The sequence below is a fragment of the Solanum dulcamara genome, chromosome 5 (genome assembly GCF_947179165.1).
Source record: "Solanum dulcamara chromosome 5, daSolDulc1.2, whole genome shotgun sequence".
In the NCBI taxonomy this organism is placed as follows: domain Eukaryota; kingdom Viridiplantae; phylum Streptophyta; class Magnoliopsida; order Solanales; family Solanaceae; genus Solanum; species Solanum dulcamara.
Window position 1 is genome coordinate 45979333 of NC_077241.1, and position 20436 is coordinate 45999768.

Here is a 20436-nt window from a genome sequence, read left to right on the forward strand (position 1 = left end):
GATCAGAGGTATACAACACTTGATATGAATAAATCGCACGAAGGGAGTAAAAAGAAAGAAATTCTCCTATTAAGTATCTTGTAGCCTCTCGAAGATAAGTACGGACGTCTACGTACCGATCCGCAAGACTCTACTAGACACCCTGCTCTTTAACTTATAAGACCGGTGAACCTAGTGCTCTGATACCAATTGTCACGACCCAAAAACTGAGGTCATGATGACACACATCTCAAAACCCAATCTGATGTGTAACCCTAAAAATAAAACTCATACAAGACTCCTAAAGGGGAAAGTGATTCCACGATTTAAATAAATAAAAAAAAAAACAATGAAGAAATTATCCCAAAACCTGGTGTCATAAGTATAAAGAGCATCTAATACAAGGTTCGAATCTGAAGATACAACATAAGTCTCTGAATGGTACAAAAGACTGAAAAATAAAGATAGACTAGTGACGATCCAAATTCTGGGACCTCACCACTAATCTGAGAATACACAATCCGCTAGAATATTAACTGCCACGTGGGGTACCCCGACTAGTATCTGCATCAAAAAGGGACACAGAAGTAGGGGTGAGTACAATTCACATGTACTCAGTAGGTTTTAGCTGACTGAGTATAAGGAATTAATCAAACCTATGAAATAAACTAAGGAACGCTTCCACTTGCATACAGAAAAGTCCCACTTCGGCATCGGTGCCGCCAGTTTATATATATAGTGGCACGAGTAAAGAAAACCCATAATAACAACTCATAATCACAATTAATCGAATAATTCAAGCAACACAAATATCAATGCAATGCAATGCAATATGATGATGCAATGATGTGGTGGTACGGTGGAATCAAGACTGTCGCACAGCCTGTCGTATACACCTGCCGAGCTGTGCTACCAAGCAGGACCCATGGGGGTCTCGCAGACCATATACCTCAATCACAATATCTCATTATCCTTGCCACCTCCTCGTGGTCAAGGGATCACAATGCATCCACTACCCTGCCAGAAAACTGCCTCGATCAGGGACTCAAGATACAAAGGTTAGGATCACAATGCATCCACTACCCTGCCGGAAAACTGTCTCGGTCAGGGACTCAAGATACAAAGGTTGGGATCACAATGCATCCACTACCCTGCCGGAAAACTGCCTCGGTCAGGGACTCAAGATACAAAGGTTGGGATCACAATGCATCCACTACCCTGCCGGAAAACTGCCTCGGTCAGGGACTCAAGATACAAAGGTTTAAAGGTGTTTCATTTTCTTTCTCAAAAAGAATTTTCATATTTCTCAACTTCCCATGTTTCATGATATGATGAATGAGGATGAATGCATCAAAACATATATGCATGGAAGTAATAATCAACTCACATGTGGTATAAGGTTCAAAGTTCTCAAAACTTAACCTACACATGATATTCACCCTCAATAAATAGTAACGGGAAGAACACACTTTCATTTAAATATTCACCCCTTTCTCAACAATATTTCAATACTTAAGTATGCTCAAAACCCCCAACTCAATCTCTCAGGCGGCATCACAAGTCAAATAATATACTCAAGCCTCTCTCTTAGGCAAATCATAATTCACATGCTCTCAAAGCAAATAAGATAACAAATAAGGCCCCCACACGGGCTATGTAATACAAATAAACCCCGTCACGGCAACACATTAATAAATAAGCCTCCACACGGACATCACAATATATATAACATTCTCAACTCATACTACAACCCCATCCCAAAGTCTATAACATATGAATGACTAATTACCCCATCTCAATCTCAAAGAAAGATAGCCAAACCTACCTCAATTGCCGAAACCGCACTCGAATACCTCCACCGGACAAGCAACTCTCGAATTCAGCGCCCGGAATGACAACCCACTATCAACAATGAAACATACACGTCACATGGAGTCCAATGACACCCATATTGATAGGTTTCGGAACCGGGGGTAAAATGGTCCAAAAATTAACTATTTTCGAAAAGGGTCAAATCTGTAAATTTATTGAACAATCCCATTCTATTGGTAATAAGGAACTCATGGTTGAAAAACCCATAAAAATAGAGCTCAAAACGAGTTGGAAATCACAATTTTCCTTAAATTCGGATTAGGGAAGAAACAAGGATTTTTGGGGTTTGAAACTAAAATTTAAGAGTTAAAATCGTCAAAAACTTAATGAAAAAGGAAGGTTTTAGGTCAAAAATCACTTACCCAACACTTTGCCTCAAAAATCTCTTCTCAAATCACCTCAAGGAGTTCAAGAACTCAAACAAATGTTGAAAAATATTGAAATGAGAAGAAAGGGGCATTTTCTGCCCAAAAAGTTACTGTTCACGCGTGTTACTGTTCACGCGTGTTTTGTACAAATTTACGAAAATCACCCTCAAGGTCATTACACCTGTGAACCACTACAACCACCACCTCGAGTACTCCATGAAGCACCTCAAACAACTAAAATTGGTGTATTGCAGACAACTTGTGACCCTGGTTAAATAGAAGAAGAATCACATATTTGCCCCTTATTCAAACTCACCATCACAAAACAACCTAAGTAAACTACTCCCAACTCATCATAGGAGGACCGACAGGTCTATGAGCAAGAACAGACCTCTATCACTTCTTAGCCATTCCCGCAATTATAAAAAGAAATAAGACATTCCATGTGCCTTCAAGATACCCAATTTTGAACAACCTGTCCTGACACTTGGTCAAAAAGATATAAGCCTTCTCAACAGTGATAACCTCAAACTTGGGAGACAATACCCTGACGAATCTCTCCAAATCTCTTTTGCTCCTAAGTAAACATAGTAACGCTAGAAGACATAGGTGGAACCACAGATCTCAAAGGAATCCAAAGTGGGCTAATTAGATATCTAAAATTTGAAATCTAACTGTCAAAGTCTAACCGACCATTTTTCATACTTTTTTTTTGTTGCTCCACATCTTCATACTCATAATCAGGCTTGAATAGGCATCACTAAATCATCCTTAAGCAAGAGCCGATATTTCGAACCCGACAGTTACTTTTAATGCGGAAGGAATAGATCAGAGGTATATAACACTTGATATGAATAAATCGCACGAAGGGAGTAAAAAGAAAGAAATTCTCCTATTAAGTATCTTGTAGCCTCTCGAAGATAAGTACGGACGTCTACGTACCGATCCGCAAGACTCTACTAGACACCCTACTCTTTAACTTATAAGACCGGTGAACCTAGTGCTCTGATACCAATTGTCACGACCCAAAAACTGAGGTCACGATGGCACACATCTCAAAACCCAATCTGATGTGTAACCCTCAAAATAAAACTCATACAAGACTCCCAAAGGGGAAAGTGATGCCACAATTTAAATAAAAAGAAAAAAAAAATAATGAAGAAATTATCCCAAAACCTGGTGTCATAAGTCTAAAGAGCATCTAATACAAGGTTCGAATCTGAAGATACAACTTAAGTCTCTTAATGATACAAAAGACTGAAAAATAAAGATAGACTAGTGACGATCCGAATTCTAGGACCTCACCACAAATCTGAGAATACACAATCCGCTAGAATATTAACTGCCACGTGGGGTACCCCGACTAGTATCTGCATCAAAAAGGGACACAGAAGTAGGGGTGAGTACAATTCACATGTACTCAGTAGGTTTTAGCTGACTGAGTATAAGGAATTAATCAAACCTATTAAATAAACTAAGGAACGCTTCCACCTACATACAGAAAAGTCCCACTTCGGCATTGGTGCCGCCAGTTTATATATATATTGGCGCGAGTAAAGTAAACCCATAATAATAGCTCATAATCACAATTAATCAGATAATTCAAGCAGCACAGATATCAATGCAATGCAATGCAATATGATGATGCAATGATGTGGTGGTACGGTGGAATCAAGACTATCGCACAGCCTGTCGTATACACCTGCCGAGCTGTGCTACCAAGCAGGACCCATGGGGGTCTCGCAGACCATATACCTTAATCACAATATCTCATTATCCTTGCCACCTCCTCGTGGTCAAGGGATCACAATGCATCCACTACCCTGCCGGAAAACTGCCTCGATCAGGGACTCAAGATACAAAGGTTAGGATCACAATGCATCCACTACCCTGTCGGAAAACTGTCTCGGTCAGGGACTCAAGATACAAAGGTTGGGATCACAATGCATCCACTACCCTGTCGGAAAAATGCCTCGGTCGGGGACTCAAGATACAAAGGTTTAAAGGTGTTTTATTTTCTTTCTCAAAAAGAATTTTCATATTTCTCAACTTCCCATGTTTCATGATATGATGAATGAGTATGAATGCATCAAATCACATATGCATGGAAGTAATAATCAACTCACATGTGGTATAATGTTCAAAGTTCTCAAAACTTAACCTACACATGATATTTACCCTCAATAAATAGTAACGGAAAGAACACACTTTCATTTAAATATTCACCCCTTTCTCAACAATATTTCAATACTTAAGTATGTTCAAAACCCCCAACTCAATCTCTCAGGCGGCATCACAAGTCAAATAATATACTCAAGCCTCTCTCTTAGGCAAATCATAATTCACATGCTCTCAAAGCAAATAAGATAACAAATAAGGCCCCCACACGGGCTATGTAATACAAATAAACCCCGTCACGGCAACACATTAATAAATAAGCCTCCACACGGACATCACAATATATATAACATTCTCAACTCGTACTACAACCCCATCCCAAAGTCTATAACATATGAATGACTAATTACCCCATCTCAATCTCAAAGAAAGATAGCCAAACCTACCTCAATTGCCGAAACCGCACTCGAATACCTCCACCGGACAAGCAACTCTCGAATTCAGCGCCCGGAATGACAACCCACTATCAACAACGAAACATACACGTCACAAGGAGTCCAATGACACCCATATTGATAGGTTTCGGAACCGGGGGTAAAATGGTCCAAAAATTAACTATTTTCGAAAATGGTCAAATCTGGAAATTTATTGAACAATCCCATTCTATTGGTAAAAAGGAACTCATGATTGAAAAACCCATAAAAATAGAGCTCAAAACGAGTTGGAAATCACAATTTTCCTTAAATTCGGATTAGGGAAGAAACAAAGATTTTTGGGGTTTGAAACTAAAATTTAAGAGTTAAAATCGTCAAAAACTTAATGAAAAAGGAAGGTTTTAGGTCAAAAATCACTTACCCAACACTTTGCCTCAAAAATCTCTTCTCAAATCACCTCAAGGAGTTCAAGAACTCAAACAAATGATGAAAAATATTGAAATGAGAAGAAAGGGGCATTTTCTGCCCAAAAAGTTACTGTTCACGCGTGTTACTGTTCACGCGTGTTTTGTACAAATTTTCGAAAATCACCCTCAAGGTCGTTACAATGGTAGACTAAGGTCATGTTCTCGCTCATGGACGGGGACGAGGGTAAGGAGGGGTAAGTGGGTTAAAGGAGCGTCTAGACTGAGAATAGGTTCTTGGAACATTGGAACGTTAACGGGTAAAGCCATAGAACTAGTTAAGATTCTAAAGAAGAGGAAGATTAATATAGCCTGTGTCCAGGAGATAAAATGGGTAGGCTCTAAAGCTAAGGAGGTAGACGGGTATAAGCTTTGGTTTTCTGGTAAATCGAAGTATAGGAATGGGGTAGGCATTTTAATAGACAGTGATTTAAGGGATCAGGTGGTGGAGGTTAGGAGAGTCAATGATAGGATGATGTCGATTAAAATGGTCGTTCAAGGGATCACGTTGAACATTATTAGTGTTTATGCGCCGCAAGTGGGCTTACGCGAGGAGGATAAGAGGCGCTTTTGGGAGGATTTGGATGAGTTAGTGGGAGGCATACCACCTAATGAGAAGCTTTTCGTGGGAGGGGATTTCAATGGGCACATCGGGTCTATTCCAAGAGGGTATGATGATGTGCATGGGGGCTTTGGCTTCGGGGACAGAAATGGAGGAGGAATCTCACTTTTGGATTTCGCAAGAGCTTTCGGGTTGGTGATAGCCAACTCGAGTTTCCCAAAGAAGGAGGACCACTTGATAACCTTCCGTAGTTCAGCTCTTAGTCCGTTTCTATTTGCCTTGGTGATGGATGTATTGACGCGACAAATTCAAGGTGAGGTGCCATGGTGTATGCTTTTTGCGGACGGCATAGTCCTCATCGATGAGACTCATAGCGGAGTTAACGCTAAGCTGGAAGATTAGAGACGCACTTTGGAGTCTAAAGGGTTTAAGTTGAGTAGGACCAAGACAGAGTACCTAAAGTGCCAGTTCAGTGAGACTCCTCAAGAGGTTGGCGCGGAAGTTAGGCTCGGGGACCAAGCCATCCAAAAGAGAAGTAGTTTTAAGTACCTTGGTTCTATCATGCAAGGCAGCGGGGAGATCGACGAGGATGTCACACATCGTATTGGGGCAGGATGGATGAAATGGAGGCTCGCCTCCGGTGTGTTATGTGACAAGAAGGTGCCACCACAACTTAAGGGCAAGTTCTACAATGTGGTGGTTAGACCAGCTATGTTATATGGGGCGGAGTGTTGGCCAGTTAAGGTCTCCCACGTGCAAAAGATGAAAGTTGCCGAGATGAGAATGTTGAGATGGATGTGTGGGCATAGCAGGAGCGACAGAATTAGAAATGAGGCTATTCGAGACAAGGTAGGAGTGGCCCGGTGGAAGACAAGATGCGTGAAACACGACTGAGATGGTTTGGGCATGTGAAGAGGAGAGTCCCAGAGGCACCAGTGCGGAGATGTGAGAGGTTGGCCATGGATGGTTTCAGAAGAGGTAGGGGTAGGCCGAAGAAATATTGAGGAGAGGTGATCAAACAGGACATGACGCATTTACGACTTACCGAGGACATGACCTTAGATAGGAGGGTGTGGAGGACACACATCAGGGTAGAAGGCTAGTACATAGTGGCATTATTCCCCCTTATCCGTAGGCGTATTAACGCACTATGATTTCTTGTACTCTGATTTATGTTATTTATGTTATGTATGTTATGTTATCTTATTATGGTATTTATGTTATTATTTGACGATATCTACTGTTTTTTTGGTTCTTTGATTATACTATTGTTTGGAACTCTTCCGTTATCTACTTTCCTACTTTTAATATTCTTGTCTGACCTTTTTTTCTATGCTTCTATTGAGCCGAGGGTCTTTCAGAAACAGTCGTCCTACATTGGTAGGAGTCAGGTCTGCGTACACTTTACCCTCCCTAGACCCCACGATGTGGGATTTCACTGGGTTGTTGTTGTTGTTGTTGTTACTTAAATGACTGTTATGCGGGTCACAGCCGTTGAATCTAAAATGTTCTTAGGGGTTACCTTGGCGAAATGAGTTGGCCATTGGATGGTCAACGGTGGCTAACTTCCCCCAGCCCGAGTTTTTCGCTTGGGTCACTGGTACACTTTAAAATAAAGCCTACTCTTAGTCAATCTAGTGTAGAGAGAAGCTAAGACCCTGATTTAGTGCATTGGCCTAAGATGACCCAATATTCAAGGCGTATTGGGCCCATTAGAAAGACCACTTTAAGTCAAAAACAACCCTCGGTTTAAATGGACGATCATACTTATGTGTTTAAATTTGAAGGTTGTATACATCATTTGGTGAACCATTGTACCTCGTGATTGGGAGTTTATTTTAATAGCTTATTCTAGCCGAAGAAGGATCTTCACATGCTGCTAATCTATCAAAAAGGTGCTGGTGTTCGGAGATTTCAAGAAGTCAAGAAGGATCTTTCACGAAGCCTTAGTTTAGGATTGTACCCCTATGTGAGACTGATTATTTATATTCCACTTCCCTATTATGTATTTCCATTCAATTTATTCATAAAGCTTGTATAAATATGATTTTTGGGGCAATTGAATGTTTCAAATGACGTTGTACATCCTTCAAATCGTTAGGCCTACCCTTGGAACAAAAGGGTCACATATCTGTTTAGGACGCACAATAACTGTTTATTTGTTATATGTTATAACTGTTTGAATGAATGTATTGCTTTACTTGAAGACATTCTAGCCCACTCCTTTTTAATTTTTTTTCTAGAACTCCCTAAGCACAAATATCAAGTCACTATCAAAAGTGCGTCCAATTACTCTTTGATTAGTTTCCCAAGTAAATCTAACTTCACTTTCAAATCATAAATTGTACTCCCTCTTCTTAAAAAAAGGTTATTTGCTCAAGTCAAAAAGAGGTTCAAGCTAGTCGAACTACGCAGGACCTGAATTCTCATCCGTGAGATACGTAGGCATTCGTTCAAGGACCATCCTTATCTTTCAAAAGTTTAATTTTCCAACTTCATTTTTTACAAGAAAATACAAATTTCACGCCAACATATGTCGAGATACAATCATAAAAATACAAAGAAACCTTGGCTCAACACAAGTTAACCTTCCCGATTCATAAATCTCAAAGTGAATAGGCAAAATCCTGACTATTTAGTCATTTTCCTATATCTGTGGGCTAGTTTATCTTCAAATGAAGCAACTTTTGTGTGTTTGCTGCTCTGTGTGTGATATGTTTTATTATTTATCATCTACAGAGACTAACATGTTTACCTTTTGAGTTATTCTTCTTTACTGGTAAGTAGAACTGATCTGTGTTAAGAAGTGGTTGAACATCCATACTTCATGAGGTCTAAAGATTTCAAAGATTCCTTCCCTGACTAAAGTCTGTCAAAAAGCAAAGAAAAAGTGACTGAAAATAGTGGGGATATTAATTTGATAGAAGTTACTATGATGGAACCTGTCATCACTGCGCAGAATAAGTTGATTGCACAACTGATACAACAAATTACTAAAATGAGGGCTGAGATGCAAAAGACTCGAGATTCGACAAATGTAGTTATCGCCACTAACACTCCTCTTCCAAGCAACAGAATGTCTCCACTTCATTTTCCTACTTCGAATCCAATAACTGGATAGTCCCCAACCCACCAACCCATTACTAGAATCCTCAAACCTTCCACTATCAATTTAACTATCCCGAACCTACCCATCAAGCTAGATCCTCATATCGAAAGTCACCTTCTCCTAAAAATCCAAATGCCAACAAGTCCCAAACTTTCCTTTTCACATATCAAACCCCTATTCAAGATATTCAAAATCCACTACCATTCAACCCATACCTTTAAAAGTCATTTTTCATGTCCCAATGCTATTAGAATCATACCTTCTCCTCACCATATATTTCGACCCAACCACTATGAGGAGAAGGAGAAAGAGTGGAGGGCCCAAGAGGAAATGACTAAACAGAGCTTGAAGGAAGAAATTGCAAAAGTAATGAAGGAGTTTTACTACACTCCAGATGTCATGGGGCTCAATTATGAAGACCTATGCATTCATCTGAATTTGGATTTCCCAAAAGGGTTCAAAGTACCGAAATTCGACATTTTCAGTGGATTTGGGAATCCCCTAGCTCATTTGAGGGCTTATTGTGACCAACTTGTGGGAGTTTGAAAATATGAGGCATTGTTGATGCGGCTCTTTAGTCGAAGTCTAAGCAAAGAAGCATTGGAATGGTTTACTTCTCAAGAAATGAAACAATGACCAAGTTGGAATGCTTTGGCTAAGGACTTCATAGAAAGATTTTCTTACAATGTGGAAATTATTCCCGATCAATACGCTTTGGAGAGAGTAAACAAAAGTCTAGTAAAAGCTACAGAGAATACGCATGCAATTGGAGAAAAGAGGCCGCAAGGATCATGCCTCCCATAGCTGAGAAAGAGATCATCAAAGTTTTTATGCGCATGCAAGAGCCAAGGTATTACGAGAGGATATTGCTTATGGTAGGAGCATAATTTGTTGAGATAGTCAAAGTTGATGAGACTATTGACGAAGACCTTAAGACCAAAAAAATTCCCTGAGTGGCTGCCGAAACAGAATCCTCAGGGTTATTGAGGAGAAAGAGAGAAGACGTTTCCTCCATTTTGTTCGAGATCAAAATCAAAGAGGTATGTTGGATTCAATGTCCAAAAGACTTTGCCACCCACAACTTACCACATAGCTCTAACAAAACATTACCCCATCTTTTATGTCCAACTAATTTACCAAGCCCTATCACCAAATTTCTCAAATTTCCAACTGAATTACCAAGCTCCACCGTCAAATTGCCTAAACGTCCACTCAAGTTACCAAACTTCATTGCTATATTACCAAAGTACCCCTCCAAGCTACCAAGCTCCACAATACCCAAATTTTCATTCGCCCGCGCCTACTCATTAGAATCCATTTTATAGATTTTGGCTTTTCCCTTATTTGTTTCTCCTCCTTAGTTCATGATTAGATTCTGTATTATCGATCAATTTCTCATAGTTTTTTTGTAATGATACGTTTGAGTTTGTTTGGGTTTAATACTCTAGTTTCTTGTTCGGTTTGATCATGTGCAAGTCTAGGATTGAAGTGTTGGTCGTATGAAAGTCGACTTGATGCTCAATGTCTCGTTAAATATGATATTGTTCAAGGAGTAAAATTTTTAGGTATTTTTTGGCATAAATTTCAAGTTTTTCCTTTCTCTTTGTCTGCGACTTTCTGTTTCTTTGCTTGTTTTTGTTTCTTGCCATTTACCTCGGTTTGTTTCATTAAAATGTTTGAGTCAGTCCGTTTTGTTTATTCTTGAATCCATGTTATAGGTCTCGGCTGAGTTTGAGCTAAAATGGGTTAATAAATTGACTGATATTGGCTGAGTTTGAGTTTGATTTATTTCAGTTTAAGTTAGTTACTGTTTTCCGTTAACTTCTCTTTTTCATATGAAGTCTTTAGTTCGCCTTTTTTGTTGTTCTATCTGAGTCCATTTGTGAAGTTAGTTGTTTGTTTTGATGTTAGTTCTAGTATTCATTTGTGCGAATCAAATAGTTTATTGCCATAACTTCTTTCTTTTTATGGTTGTTGTCAAATAATAAATGTCGTGTATTAGCTCTTCTATGCACTTGAATACTTTTCATTCTAATTTCTTGTCTGTTCGAAGCATGTCTCTTTGTTAATTTTGTAGTATTTTCGTGAAAGAGATGGGTTTGTCTATGAATTCATAAATTAGAGGCTTTAAGTTTATCAATTCAACATCATTTTGTATTCTATTCTTACGAGATTTCTTAAATAATATGTGATTAAATGCTATTATGCCTCATTCATGTTTAGACACTGCTCATGTTATGAATATAGAGGAAACTTGTTTTAGTCTATTTCCAATTAATTAGCTTCTTATCCTCTTTAGTTCCAAATCCCTTAGTTGTTTCTAGTCTTTGTTCCTTCCAAGTTGTTTCCTATTTATCTTCCCGGATTTCCTCAACTTAATTTCCTTATGTTCAACATGTAACTTAATATGGGTCAATATTCTAATAGCAAAAAATGTGATGCAAACTAGTTCATTCTTTCTAGTTATTTTTGACCTCTGTCATGAGTAATTTCAATTTAGATAATGTCAATTGCATTATTAGCATGATTCCCACATTTTCATATAATGTATTAGCTAGTTTAGATTCTTCATTTAGAATGATTCAATAAGCAATAGTTGAATGCCATATGATGCTTGGTTATTTGTTTTCATTTAGGCAGGGGTTCTTTAATCGTTGTAGTATGGGTTTATTTTGGCTTGATAAGTATGGCACTGTACCATTATTCATTACCACTTTGTCTTCCTTATTTGGAAATTGGATCAGATTAGGGAGAACTTGCTAAAGTATTAGATGATTATAGTCTTACTGTATGTCTTTGTTTCTGCTTACTTGGCATTATAAATTCTTAATCATGAACTTTTGTCTTATTATTAGTTGCATTCTCAAAAATTGTTACAGTAGGATGCTCTTTAATGTAATACTTTCGCATATCCTTTTGATGAACAAGGTTTTGATGCGATTTTTATTGATTTTGATACACGTGAAGTTGGACGAGTCCAGTGGACTCCCTTGTCTCTCCTTTGCATCTTAGAAGGGGCCATGGTGTTCCAATTCCTTCTTTATTGAGTCAACCTCATCTTTTGGAAGCAAAATACAGGTCATGAAAGCTGATATAGGTGTAATTGAGGCTGATTTACAGGTTGCTGAAATTTAAAATAGGCTGTATACACTTAGTATACAGTCTGATATACGGGAAAACATTGCTGTATACATGGATATACAATGTATATAAAGCTGTGATATGCAGACAAAAGGGGCCAAATGTCCAAAACGCAGGTGACTCATATGTTATTTATTATTTATTATTTATATTGATTCGGATTGTAATAATTTAATTACTTACGTTATTCATACTTGCTTAGATAGTAATTCTATTTTCGTTTAACTTAATTATATTCCCCTAGAGATGAACCATTTCACCTTAATTTACTCTTTAAATGATTTTCTATCTTTACTTGGTTATTTTGATAAACTTTTACTCACTATTTAAATTATTTTCAATGTTTAAGTTTGATCATTTTTTAAAAATAATTTTTCAAAGTCTTTATTTTCTTTTAAATTAATATTTTCAAAAGTTAGTAAAATAATTTTTAAATCGTCGGATAACCATGCGTCTGTGGCCACTTTAAATGTTAATGTCTTCTCAAAGTGGAAATTGGAACCTCGTACCCTTTTATCAATTTTTTTAGAAGTTATTTCTGTTAGAGTCTTTCAAATTAAGGTTTTTTAATTTTTCTTAAACATTAAGTGGCAACTCCTTTTAAATTGGTTTCTTCCTGAATTAATTTTTAAACCGTCTTTTCAAACACCATAACAGAAATGAAGACTACTTTTAAATTGGTTTCTTCCTAAATTAATTTTTAAGCCATCTCTTCAAACACGATGACAACTAGTACTATTACTATTAGTATTATTATTATTGTTGTTGTTTGGTTTTACTAAATTATAAGGCAAGCCTAAGAATTGTCATGATTAGTTTCCACCACCGCACAATTGACAAATTCGATCCTGATGCAATAGGCATGTAACCACATCGCCCCTGAACATGCAACTCTTGTGTTCCTCCTTTTCATGCAAACCCTAGTTTGTTGCCCTTAGCCACCATGACCACTTCGGCCACTGACTAGTCATCGATGAAAACTGGCCGGTCTATTCCGATAGCTTCTAATCTACTGTTCCTTGCTCTTCCCTCTTCTAATACTATTGATTCAAATAAGAATCCTATTTATTTGCCTATGAAGTCTAGTGTGACTAATGGTGATTCATTAAAATTTAAGAAAGACAAATTTACATCATTACTGAAACCCACAAATAGGAGTACATCGGATAAAATCAAAATACCAAAGATTGCATCAGTCACTTTTAAGCTGCCCACATATAACAACGGTTTCTTTCATGTGATGTGGACGGAGGACGAAGTTAAAAAGATGAATACTTTGAAAAACCTTCAATATGCAGTGATAGGAATGTTTTCCTATGGATGGCCAAAATTAGAGGAATTAAGGAAAGTAATGGCCAGAATTAGAGGAATTAAGGAAAGTAATCCCTACTCAATGCAATATCAAAGGAGATTATAAGATCCTCCTATTGAGAAATAGTCATGTGTAATAAGGCTGGAATTTTTTGAAGATTTCGTGAACAAGATGTATAAACCATCTTACTATATTACAAATAGAGAGGGTATTGTATATTCTATGAGAAACCACACAAGCTATGACATGGATATCGTTCCCTGATCTATGTCCTACTTTCTTTAGGAAGAGATCGTTGTTCTCTCTAGCTTTAGCTATTGAAAAACCAATTCTCCTTGATATGACAATTATTAAGAAAAAGAGACCGAGTTGTGTGAGTGTTAAAGTACATGTAGATTTATTGGGTGATTTCCCTAAGTTTGTGGAGATAGAACTCGCAGATCCATGAAAGAACACATCAAGAGTTAAGAAGGTTAAAACTCTATATGACATTCTTCCTAAGTACTTTTAAATGTGAAGACTACATGGTCATAGTAAAGATGACTGTAGAATTCTTCATCCTGAATTGAGAAGGAAAGAACAAACAGAAGAGGAGAAGGAGACAACAACAACAACAACAACAACAAAGATTCCCAAGAACGATTTACAAGAAATGGAATGCTACTAGTAGGAGATTCGTTAGGAATACTAACGAGTTTGTTAATACTTCTGGTATGGAAATAGAGAAGGAGAAGGTTACCACTAGTAACACTTTCAATGCTCTTACAGAGGAGGATTCAAAGAATGATAATGCCACAGAAGGTGCTGAGTGTGCAGAGAGAAGGAGAACACTAAAGGGTTGGTTAGTAACACTTTTTACATATCTATAATATCCTGGGCATTTGAAGGTTGGAATATGATATAATAAGGCTAAGCATTCCGAAAATGGTCTCGGTCATCGAAAGATAATTTTTTCAAGAATTTTCACAAAATAGTTGGGTGCGCAGAAAATTCGCATCGCGGACTTGCTCCCCCACAATGATATTTTTCCCAAGTTAAAATCAGGCAAAAATATCATTCGCTTAAAATTGGCCTACCTAGGAACCAGTCCGCGTCGCGAATTTAGCGTAGGTTTTCTATTCGAATTCAGTTTTTATATGGGGACACTTTAGACATTTTCCTAATTATTAGTCAATGAACCGGGACATTTTTAGGACCTATGCTGTATAAACTAATCTAAACTCTAAATTCATTCATTCTACCACAATTTACCTATTCAAATATTTCTCTCTACAAAATCTCTCAAGGACTCCCTTGAAGACTTCCAAGAAATTTTCTCAAGCTCTCCATTGAAAGTCCTAGTTTCTTCCAAATTTTTGGTCTTCTCACTCAAGGTATGTAGGAATTTGATCATAGGGTACTTTCACCCATGGAGCCCAACAAATTTCCTACTTTTTCAATCAATTAATGTTTGTATTTTTATGGGTTTTATGATCTCTATTTTAATTACATGAACTATGATTATGACCCCATTTCAATATAAACTGATGGTTATTGCATGGAATTGAAGAATTTTTTTATGAATTTTACTACATTGATCTTTGGGGTTTATGATATGGATTGTGGGTATTTTTCAATTCTACTCCCAATTGATATTATTTTCATGAATTATGTATGGGTTTATATAAAGTATATGATCATGCACGTTTTCAAGTCAATTTCATGATTTCCAAGTCAATTGATCATGTATTCATGATTCTACCTTAATTTCAAATATAAGTTGTGATCATGAATTTCAACTATGCAAGTAAGTTTTATGAATGAGGGTGACTTAAGATCCTAATGATGTTTCTATGGAAAGGATTCATAACGATGGAAGACCTACACCCACATTATATGAATTATATGATAATGAGCTAGTCCTATGAACAAGTTTATGAAGTATCATTATGAAAGACTTATGATTTATGAAAAGTATGACTTATGATTATGATATGATATGTATTCTGTGGGATGTTGACTTAGCACCTAGAGGACTTTGTGGTGGGGGATCGACCTAAGACTTAGTAACAACCTTTAGTCTCTTAAACTATGTTGCTACCGTAGGTTTACCAATATGGACAAGTTAGTAGATACACATATAGCACTTAATGATGATAATATTGGATGGAGTCTACTTTGGCAAGTAGCCTCCCCCCTTCTTGATGTGGGGATCATCGAATTCCATGTAATAGCTCGCATGGTCTTATAGTCAGATACCTTTATCTCCCACATATGTATGGTCCTTATGATGTTTTACAAGACTATTCCTATACTTTAATTTTATATGATAATCTTATGCTTTAAAGTGATTAGACCCTTCTTATGTTCACTTATGATTTCACTACTTTGTTTTATTATGCTATTTGAAATAGTCATTTGCACAATATGGTTTTATAATGCATTGCCTTGCCTACATACTTAGTACATTCAAGCGTACTAACACATATTTTATTGCCTACATTATATCACAATATAGGGATGGATGCTCCATCTTATTCGTGGATAGTTGGTGACCCATTCAAGCAAGTGTTGTGAGTCCTCATGCTTCAAGGGCAAACCGAGTCTATCTTTACCTTTTATTGTCATTCATATACTTTGTGATGTTTAAAGACTATTCTATGTCATGCCATTTCTTTCTTAACGGTGATCTAGGAATATGTCCTAGTCCCCACCTATGTAGTCAAGTAGAGGCATGTTGGATAAATGCCTAAGGAGTGTATGTTGTGTTGATTCTCTCTAGTTATCCTTTGTCGTTTTTGGACTTTTTATGAGATTCTACTTATTTTTTTTATCTTATATATACTTATGATATGCTAAGAGGATTGCTTTGTTGAGGTTTTATTAAGGGAATCATAATTGGTATGTCACATCTATGCCCTAGTTTGGATCGTGACAAACTTGGTATCAGAGCACAAGATTTTGAAGTGTCGTAAGGAGTTCAATATTCCGCATCAAGTAGAGTGTTATTCATGGGTGTGAAGCGCTCCACATCTATGAGTAGGAGGCTATGAGGCATTTTAGGAAAACTTCCCTTCTTTTATGATCTATGTTGTGTGATAGAGTGTCCTCTGTTATATCCCATACTTTTGTACATTGGAACGTTTTAAAGCTCCTTTAAAGCTGCCATGTGATCCATGACGTTATCAAAATGATCCTAAGGAGGGGAGGATGTAACGCCTCATATTTTGCATAGACTAGTTCTATGTGGGTAGCGATGGTTTGAAATAGGTTTGAAAGGATTTGAAAAGGGTTCGAGGCCAAATAGTTTGTCATAGTAATCGACCTACTTGCTTAAGCTATTGTTTTGAATGTCTTACATAATTAAGCTACTTGATTACACGTCTAGCTTAAGTAGCAAGGATCACATAGGTTATTAAGGTAAGACTAATTGTTAACCTATGAAAAGAACAAGTAGGTAATGCACCTACTTGGAGTATGTGGGCTGGAATGAAAAGGGCAAGTAGGTGATGCAACTACTTACAAACTTATGGCAGGAATTAAGTGAGGATTAGTGATTAATTGTGATTAATTAACCTAATTAGACTACTAAGTGGGCCCCACCAAGACATGTGGCAGAATCTGATTGGTGTGTGGATGATAATGGGACACATGTCATAAGGATGAACACGTGTCCAACCCCTAGGCAACCTATATATACCCAATTTGATGACTAAGAAGCTCATTTCTTTCATCTTTTACCATTGGAAATATAGAGAAAAAGAAGGAGAGTCCAAGCCATGGCAACTCACGGCCATGGCTGAGAAAATCAAGCTCCCAAATTCTGATCCCTGCATAAATTTTCTAAGATAGTTTTCGATCAATTGGAGGTGATTAACAACATGAACTACTCATTGGAGCAGCAAGAAGGCCTAACGTGTAGTCCATAAGTTTCAGCCAACTTAAGAAGCCAACTTGTTAAGGTAAGAGTTAATCATTTTCTATATGTTTTAGGATGAATTTGGACGTGTTGTGAATGTGTAAAAGTGAATTGAATGTATGAAATTATGTATGTGGGCATTGGAATGTTGTTGAAGCCGTAGGGGTTGTTTTAATTGAAGTAGGTGAGTTGAATTGGATTAATATTTTGGTTGTTATTGTCATAGGTTATGTAATGAGAATGAAGGAATTAAATGGTTAAAGTGGAATTATAATTGTTGTGTGGGCTGTTGTAGAAATTTAAACAATGTTAATGTAATTTTCTTGCACATAAGAAGGTGATGTTGATAACGTGTGGTTACTGGTGTACTTTATGAACTTAGACAGAAAGAATGTATTAAGTAATATATAATGAATGTAGATGGTCCGTTTGACATGTTCGTAGGTGTTCATGAGAGTATCGGGCATCTCTTTACGTTGTTAGTTAGGGGCTGTTTTGGGTGAGTTGTTGTTCTTGTTGAATTGAAGGACTAGGAGTAGTTAAGGCTATAGTGTTATTGTAATTATTGGACTATTATAAGGTCATTCGATGAAGTGTTGTGGCTATAGATTATTAAGAGTAACTTGATTACGTCGTAGTTGTTATGTTAAAAATTATGGAACGTCGTATTGTACGGACTGTTTCAGAATATTTTTGAATCTTGCCTTGGCTAACTTTGATAGAGCACTTGAACGTGTGGTTGTTGATGTTGACTTGGTTGTTACGTAGTTGGTTTGAAAATAAGGGAAATGTCACCTAATTTTCTAAAAATGAGCCGCTAACTTTGGACTACGTTTTGAAACTTTCTCGTAGCTTAAACACAGTTCTTGTCATCTCAGTATAGGTTGAGACACTGTGGGCAGTGTAAACGTATTGTGCTACGGATAAGCATTGAAGGTATGTAAAGCTATCCCTTCTTTCCTTTGGCATGTCTTAGATATAAGTGATATATGATATGAGCTTTGCAGTAATTCCGTTCTTAGGTTCCGAGTATGATTCATGATTCTTATTCACTTCTTGACGTTAAAATTCTTAAAGTCATTGAGCTACTACCCTTGGGTCTTCTATACGTTGGATAGTAGTTGGTATGTGAAATTCCCTATTTTTAAAGACTCTATAATGATTAATGTCCTTAACTTTCATAAGCTGTCTCGCATTATCTTGATACATGTCTATGATCGCTGAGGCTTTATTTAATATAGTTGGATAGTAGTTGGTATGTGAACTCCTGATTCCGATGATGGTGGAGTTTCTATTCGAGGAGTTACTAAATCCTCTATCATGGAAAAGGTAAAGAGACACCAGTACGAGGACCCTATTATGGCACAGTATAGGGATGCGATCCTTCAAAAGAAGAAGACCCCATTCGAGATCACACCTGGCGGAGTGCTAAGATATAAGGGTAGATTATGTGTGCCTGATATTGCAGGACTATGACAATAGGTTATGGAAGAGGCACACTATGCCCGTTATTCTATTCATCCAGGGTCAAAAAAGATATATCATGACCTTAGATGTTTATACTAATGTGATGGCTTGAAGAAGGACATAGCAGAGTTCGTAGTCTAGTGCCCGAATTGTCAATTGGTTAAGATCGAGCATCAAAAGACTGGTGAACTATTACAAGAGATGAAAATCCCGACTTAGAAATAGGAAGCAATTAATATGGACTTCATTACAGGCTTACCTCGCACTCCACGGAAGTATGATTCCATATGGGTTATTGTAGATAGGCTGACAAAATCAGCCCATTTTCTTTCAGTTAGGACTACATATTCAGCTGAGGAATATGCGAAGTTATATATCAAGGAGATAGTAAGACTTCATGGGGTTCCCACATCTATTATATCGTATAGAGGAGCTCAGCTTACAACTAACTTCTAGAGATCATTCCAGAAAGAATTGGGGACACAGGTGTGTCTTAGCACAACATTTCATCCTCAGACTGACGAACAAGCTGAGCATACTATTCAAATGCTAGAAGATATGTTGCGGGCCTGTATTATTGACTTCAGAGGTAGCTGGAATGATCATTTTCCACTTATTGAGTTTGCTTATAATAATAGCTACCATTCTAGTATCTAGATGGCACCGTACGAGGCTTTCTATGGCAAGAAGTGTTTTTTTGGTAAACGGACCTTACCTAAGGATCTCACCCCTCATGGCAGTCAGGGGTTGAGCCAAACACCCTTAAGCCTTAACATAATATATAAAAACAAAGGTACAAGGAGGGAGACATAAACCTTACCTCCGAAACTATGGTGGTTGATAAATCGAGTATCCTACTAAGGCTATTCGACTTATCCCCATTTACAAAAAAGACCAAACTTAGACTATGTAACTAAGAGATGACTCGTGTCTATACAATAGTTCTAAGAAAACGTAAATAAGGGAGACTCTCCCCTTATATACATATAAGAAAAAGTCTATGCAAATATAGAAAAGGAAAGCTAATTACATATAGAAGAAGGAACACCTATGAGGACTCCTCTCTATACAAAATATCTAGTAAAGCTTTAAATGAGGGAGATTCTCCCCTTACAAATAAGAAACAAAGGAACCTATATTAATTCTATTTAAGAAAGCTTTAACTTATAACAAGAAATAGCTCAATTGAAAAGGAATCCAAAAAACTAAAACATGATAATTTGTTTTGTTGCTCAGGCTCTGTGTACTATTGTAGGTATGGGGAGGACTTCTCTACATGCTGCAGAGTAAGGGGATGCAAATCAAGGTATGTCTGCAGTGAAAACTCTAGCATCTTGACCAATTCCTATAGTTCTGGAGAACTCATGGTGGTTTGTTGATCCTCTTAAGTCTTCTTCTTCTAAAGTTATCCATTTCAAGTTTGTCTAATTCCAAGTATGATCTTGCTTCTTTGGGGAGTTCTTGCTTATTGAAGTAGATTTCTGGAGAGGAGCATTAGTGGCTGTGTTTGGACAAAGTATCAGCTGTAAAGTTGGCTTCTCTATATGTGTGCCATCATCTCTGACTGGTTGTTTATGCCTTCTCTAAAAAGGACTGAATAAGAAAAGATAAGGTCACCTTGAAAGTTTTTGAGCAGTCTTCCCCCACCTATTTTTCTAGGATTGTAGAGTGCAGTGCCATCTGTGTTCAACTTCACCACGTGCTCTAATGGT

The 20436-nt window shown here is 37.4% G+C and overlaps 1 long non-coding RNA gene across 1 annotated transcript; it reads right to left on the bottom strand.

Annotated features, from left to right (window-relative positions):
- Nucleotides 1-350: 350 nt before the first annotated feature.
- On the bottom strand, nt 351-2134 carry LOC129889184 (uncharacterized). The gene is made up of 2 exons (XR_008766835.1): nt 1805-2134; nt 351-543 (listed from the first exon to the last, which is right to left on the bottom strand). It is a non-coding gene; the product is annotated as an uncharacterized LOC129889184 (long non-coding RNA).
- Nucleotides 2135-20436: the final 18302 nt, after the last annotated feature.